This window comes from Sander vitreus, chromosome 17, assembly GCF_031162955.1.
Source record: "Sander vitreus isolate 19-12246 chromosome 17, sanVit1, whole genome shotgun sequence".
Taxonomy (NCBI): domain Eukaryota; kingdom Metazoa; phylum Chordata; class Actinopteri; order Perciformes; family Percidae; genus Sander; species Sander vitreus.
This window is the reverse complement of record NC_135871.1, coordinates 17,363,517-17,370,438: the sequence shown is the minus strand read 5'-3', so window position 1 is coordinate 17,370,438 and position 6,922 is coordinate 17,363,517.

Sequence of the window (6,922 nt, the reverse complement as noted above, 5' to 3'; positions counted from 1 at the left end):
TCTCAAAACCTTGCTCTCATACTCAAATAGCCACAGCTCGCGCTTGGAGTTGCTGTGCTTCTGCTCAAACTTTATGCTAGGACTCAGATATGTTGTTGCTTGGACAGATTTCCTGCTCTCAGCTTCAGTCCTTCTCCTCGCACTCAGGCTGCTTCTGTGCACTTGCAAATCTTCTCCTCTTGGATTTCTCCTGCGCTCTCGGATTTACCCTGTCAAATTCCCCCAACCACTAGAATGCCAGATGTAGTGTTGACCAATGAAATGATCCCTGCACTGTTAAGGGTGTGTTTGCTTTACTATAGAACATCCCTTGCAGGCTGCTACACTGCCCTCCAATGCATTGTTATAAATACATATGTCAATAATGTGCATAGAATGGTCAAAGCATGTTCCTGGGGATTTGGCTAATTTCAGACATGTTGGAGCCAATAGTAAAACCTAAACAGTAATATAACTGAAAGAGAATATATGAATTAAGAACAATAACTGATAAACACACAGCAGCGATGCAAAAACCAACACATACAATCCAGTTTCCTGTGCTCTTTTCACACATACTGTCCATCATCTGTCGATTTATTAGTTCACAGACATCAAGCCAGCATTGGGGGGTAAATAGACCCGGTTACAGAGTAGCCGCCCGCCCGCCCAACAACATTAAACCTGACATTCAATTGGTTGGGGAATTTTGACAGGGTTGTGAACACAAATAATCCGAGAGTGCAGGAGAAATCCGAGAAGAGAAGATTTGCAAGTGCACAGAAGCAACCTGAGTGCGAGGAGAAGGACTGAAGCTGAGAGCAGGAAATCTGTCCAAGCAACAACATATCTGAGTCCTAGCATAAAGTTTGAGCAGAAGCACAGCAACTCCAAGCGCTATTTGAGTATGAGAGCAAGGTTTTGACGGAAATGATTACAAAATCTGAACGTTAAATGAATGAGCAATGCTCTCAAATTGAAAGAACGCACTCTTCAAAAAAGATAGGAATAAAACTCCATACTTTTGGATACCTGTACTGTTTTCATAAGCTTGCTGTAGTCCTCTTATATTTTGGTGCATTGTTACTTTATACGACATCATTTGTCAGCATACGTGACACTTTTGGGTGAATGGAGTTACTATGTACAAGTTTAGTTTTCAGTCTATGTACTTACATTCTGCTTATTAGCATGACTGATGACTGCCCTAATTATGTCTCTCACTCTCATTTTGTACTCTGTTCGTGCATCTACACATTTGCATTCAGCAGAAGTGCATCACCTCCCCCCAATTCTGCAAGTGCATCCTTGTGCATGAGCTGGTAAAACACTTGAAGGGACCCACTTAATAAACTTGCTGCTATACAGCACCACGAATGGTTAAAAACAACACCTTAAGGAAACTTGAGACTGGGCCAGACCTGGCTCCTCTGTGGCCAGTGGTGGAAGAAGTATTCAATTCCTTTACTTAAGTAAAAGTACTAATACCAAACTGTAAAAAAACTCTGTTACAAGTAAAAGTCCTGCATTGAAAATATTACTTAAGTAGAAGTATGTAAGTATCATCAGGAAAATGTACTTAAAGTATTAAAAGTAAAAGTACTAAAGTACTACTAAAGTGCAGAAAAATCCTTACATTTTAGAAACTGGAAACTATCAAAACAGTTCTGTCAATAAAATAAGTGTTTAATCGACTAATCATTTCAGATGTACTTGTAGGCCTTTTGTATTTTAATAAAATTTTATATTTATAATAAAACATTGTATTTTATAAACTGCATGTGTTTTGTGTGCAAACTTCTTCATTTGTAAAGTAACATTAATGTAGTGGAATAAAAAGTACAATATTTCCCTCTGAAATGTAGTGTAGAAAGTGGCATGAAAAGAAAAGACTCAAGTAAAATACAAGTGCCTCAAATTTGTACTTAAGTGCAGTTGAGTAAATGTACTTAGTTATATTTCACCACTGTCTGTGGCTTATCACGAAGACTTTTCCTCTTTTTCAGGATAGCAACATCTGCTATGTTCCTGTGGGAATGTTCAGCATTAGGGAAACGATCCAGGGTAGAGACTCACCAACAGCTGTGAACTCTGAAGTGCTTTCTCTCAGGCAGGGCGTGAAACAGACATTAAGAATGCAGATTTGAATGGGCTCTCTGTTTCTGACTTTTTTTCCTCTAGTTCTTCCCACTCAGCCTTTTGGGGGTCCCTGGTAACCGCATGCATTTGGATGTGGAGCTACACTGAGAGAATGCAACTGAATAAACAATTCCACACTAATCCTCATTTCATCCATGTTGTTCGCAGCCTCTATATTCCAGTGCTTACAAAAATACATTGATAAGAAAGGAAAAATGTTTGTTTTGGAATCTACAGAGGAATGATTATCTGGAGTCAGGTTTTCTACTGAAAAGTCTAAGGATAAAAGATGGAAAGGATGAAAATAGTACTTAAATGTACTCAAGTCAAATTGAAAGTACTTGTGTAAGAATGTGCTTTACTGTATAGATGAAAGTAAAAAGTAAGTAAAATAAAATGTAGTGCCTACTCTGAGTAGGACAACTGTGTTACATTTATGTAGTTAAAGGGGTGATAGAATGCAAAACCGATTTTACCTTGTCATAGTTAAATAACGACAGTTCGGTGGGTAAATAGGACATACATAGAAGCTCAAAATCCCACTGATACCTCTTTACTATGCAAATCTCACATTTTGAAACTGCCGCTGAAAACGGGCGAATCTCAACAAAGCTAAAAGTTGATGTCAACATCTCAACTCCCTGTCTTTGTCACGCCCCAACATTTGCATAGGCTACACCACTGACCTGAGGTCAGCTTAGTCTTCTGAATCTAGCTAGGTCATGCAGATCTCCAGAGGTCTGCTATGTAATTACTAAATTCACTTCTGAGACTGTTTTATGCGAGAAATCTACTATGTAGAGGTGAAATATGGGCCGTTTCATGAAAATTGATGGCTAATTGCAAATTTTGTCTGACTGTGTGTCGCAGTTCAGCAGGAGCTCAGCAGGCTACGTGACAGCGGCCGGTGCTGCCTCGCCGCCCCGTGTCCTACTTCATAGACTCCGGCTCGCTGTGAGCTAGCTGGATCTCCATCACGAAGGGAAGCCCGCGGCGCTCCATACCCGCGCAAAGTCACTGTTTCTGGGTTACTGCACTACAAAATGCAGAGGCCCTGATGGAGCTCCAGGGCCTGCAGCTAGCCGCGATCTTTACCCATAGGATTGAAGGGACAGTAGCAGCTAACGAAATCCCTAGCTAATGTTCACAAAAATGCATTAAATTGAAATCGGACACCATTGTTAGCTTTATAAGACCTTGGGGTAGATGTTATATAAGTGGTGTGACGAAATTCAAACTGTAAATATACTCTAATTATGCTGACAGCTGGCAGCCAGCCAGCTCCGCGGAGCTCTGCGGAGCCCCGAGCCCCGAGCCCCGGTAGTGCAGTAACCGAGAAACAGTGACTTTCACTGGGTATGGAGGTTGCCGTTTTCTTGTCAGACTGTGTGGAGCTCCTAAAGTCCAACACGTCTTACCAAATTTGCAATTAGCCATCAATTTTCGTAAAACAGCCCATATTTGAGCTTTATATAGTTAATTTCAAAGTGAATTTAATAACGAAATAGCCCGACAAACAATGTATAACTTTGCAGTGTCTGAAATATGAGACCTGCTGTCTCGTCTCCAATGTGTTTCTATGGGGTTCGCTCAAACCAATCAGCGCGCAGCTTATCTAAATATTCATGAGCATACCATATTTGGAAGAAAAGCTCTTGTTCCAAATAGAGCCATATTCACAGGGTAGTTAAGGGCCTAATAAAATAGCATTTGGGCAATTTTCAGCCCAACCAATGTTACATACCCTATTAGGAGACCTTAAGGAACAGTGTGAAATACCCTATATAATCATTCTATCACCCCTTTAAATTAAAGAACATATTTAGGCTATAAACTAAATTGTGTTAAATGTCAAGACAAAACTCAAGACAAGTACACAACAATTACTGACTAAAATGAGCTATATTTACACTGCGGAGGGTGAAACAAGATTAAGCCACATAAATCAGCCGATGAACAGCAGAATAAAACATCATAATGGCAGGCAACGTGGACATGTTGCATTAATGTTACAAACTCCACTTGTGACTGCAGCCAAAGCAAAATAGTTGTTACACAGCCATAGCGCACATACACACAATGATACGTTGATAGGACGGACCGTAGTGATTGGTGACCATCTGGGGAGTGACTTCAATACGTGTTGTTGTAACATTACTCACCTGTCTGAATGGCATTTTGTGAGTCTCCTCCTTAAGTCCTCAATCTGCTTTTCAACATCTCTGCTCATTCATTCTCAAAGCATAATGTAACCAGTCCTCTCTGTCCCACTGCGCTCCTTGTCAACAGTAGAAAGTCCTCACACACCTCACTGAAGGTAAATGTTCCTCAGTGTAGTGTTGACGAACTGACCGAAGAGCCGGTTAATTAACCCGACTCGTGTCACTGAACCGGGAGAATCGAGTGCCATACGTCAATGAACCGACTCACTCCTGTTGTTTTCTTTTACCTCATTCGTGCTGTTGTGTGTAGCTGGTATTCTTCTGCTACTGTGGGTGTAGTAATCTAGCTCATTAGTGCCTCCACTGGAGTGGTGGTGGTAGAATCAATCAGGAAATGAGCTACCTAGACCGTGCACCAGGCTACTGAACGAGACCGACTGTCTTGGTTCTTGGTTCTGGGCAAGTTTGAGTTATTAACCAAGCCTTGTTTCTGGTGCATCTTAGATGATTGTGTTCATGGCAATTCACACATTATCGATGGGGAAGTACATCACATACAAATACGGGTCATGTTATCTTGGTAGTTATGTTAACTGCATAGCAGAGGGGCGCAAAACCACTTTCGGCCAGTCATGTTTTTCAGTGATAGGGACCCATTTTTGGAATAATTTACCAACAGAAATAAAAACACAAACTGAACTGAAAACATTTCATAAAATGGTGAAATACTGGCTGAAAGAAAACCAAACATGTAACCACTGAGTCAGTTGTGTTGTAGTAATGTATTGTCTGTGGATGCATGGCTGTTTGTATATGGCTGCCAAGGTTATGGTTAGGGTATAGGTGAGTGAGTGTGAGCGTCCGGGTGCTTGGGGTTTGTGTTGTTACGTGATATGCTGTTCTGTGTAATGTGGTCACGACTCTGTGAAATGTTGATGTAATATATTAGTATACAATGTATTTGCTGCATGATTGTGTAACTCACACTATGTAGTTCTTTTTAAAAATTATATTTGGATTATTTTTCTAGAAAGGCTTAACCAGGGACTGGGGTTGCAAATTAGCCAATTGGCTAGAAACCTTTTATGCAACACATCTACACATATTGTTATGGCTTTGACTATGATAATTATGTATGTAATAATGTGCGCTGCATTGTCCCTGACAAATAAACTAATAATAAAAAAAATAAATAAATAATAATAATTAAAAGTTAGAGAAGTGAATGTTGCTACATGAAAGGTAGGCTGTCACGAGGAGACTGCGCACCAGGCTACTAAACGAGACCCTAAGGACCGGAACCGAGGGTACTGCATGAGTCTATATTCAAACGGGTGTCTAGGTTCTCGGCAAGTTTGAGTTATCAACCGATCCCAGAAGCCTTACAAATACACGTCATGTTATCTTAGTAGTTATGTTAAGTTAAATGTTTGTTACACGGTAGGTAGGCTGTCACCAGGAGACCGCGCACCAGGCTACTGAACGAGACCGTAACCGTGCCTAATGCATGAGTCTATGTAATCAAACGGGTGTCTAGGTTCTCGGCAAGTTAGAGTTATCAACCGATAGCAGAAGCCTTTATGTCTCGTGCATTTTAGAATTGTGTTCATGGAAATTCATAGGCTACATTACCAAGGGGAAAGTATTATATCACATACAAATACACGTAATGTTATCTCGGTAATTATGTTAAGTTAAATGTTATAAGTGAATGTTGCTACTTGGTAGTTAGACTGTCACGAAGAGACCGCGCACCAGGCTACCGAATGTACCCGTGGCCAGTGCGTGAGTCTAGTGTCGGTCAGTATGAGTACATACACAGTATGTCGAGACCGAATGTAACCGCAACCGCTCGAGTCTAATGTAATTAAGCGGTGTCTTGGTTCCTGGCGGGGGAAGTAAACGCGCGATTTTTTTTTCTTCACTTTTCACTAACTGCACGCCCACCCCATGGATGTATAACAAGTCGCACCCCCTGACACTAGCCTGACTCGGCCAGCTGAACTAAACATTTGTGTTAACCATTGACTGTAAAGGTGTTAACTGAGTGCAGAGGTCAACTCCGGACCTCTGCCCTCAAGTGGCCGCAGAAACACCAGCAGCCTCTTCTCTGCTGCAGCTGCAGATTTAACATATTTATTTTGTTCAACTGTCAAACAGTTTATCATGACTTTTTCATGTGACTTTTTTTTACTCTGTAGCTAAGAAAATACTTGAAATCAAAACTAGCTAGGCTAAGTAAAAAAAAATATATATATATATATATATATATATATATACTGATTTTTAAAAACTTAGTACTTCCACCCCTGCCAACAATGGATACCTTGATACTGTAGATACAATACAAACACACACACACACACACACACACACACACACACACATTTATGTCATAACATAATGAGAATACCCAGCCTGTGCTAGGAACACTTTTCCTCTAGAACTGCTCAATTCCTCTGCTGGACACTTATCATGGACGGTTGACTAGATTTTCATACCGCTGAAAAAAAACTTTAGGAATTAACATTACTAGTTACTACTACTACATTACTACTACTACATTGCAACACTAGTTACATGAAAAATGGAGAGCAACTGCTGGTTTTATTTTGGATCCTTGAATTGCTGAAAATAATCAT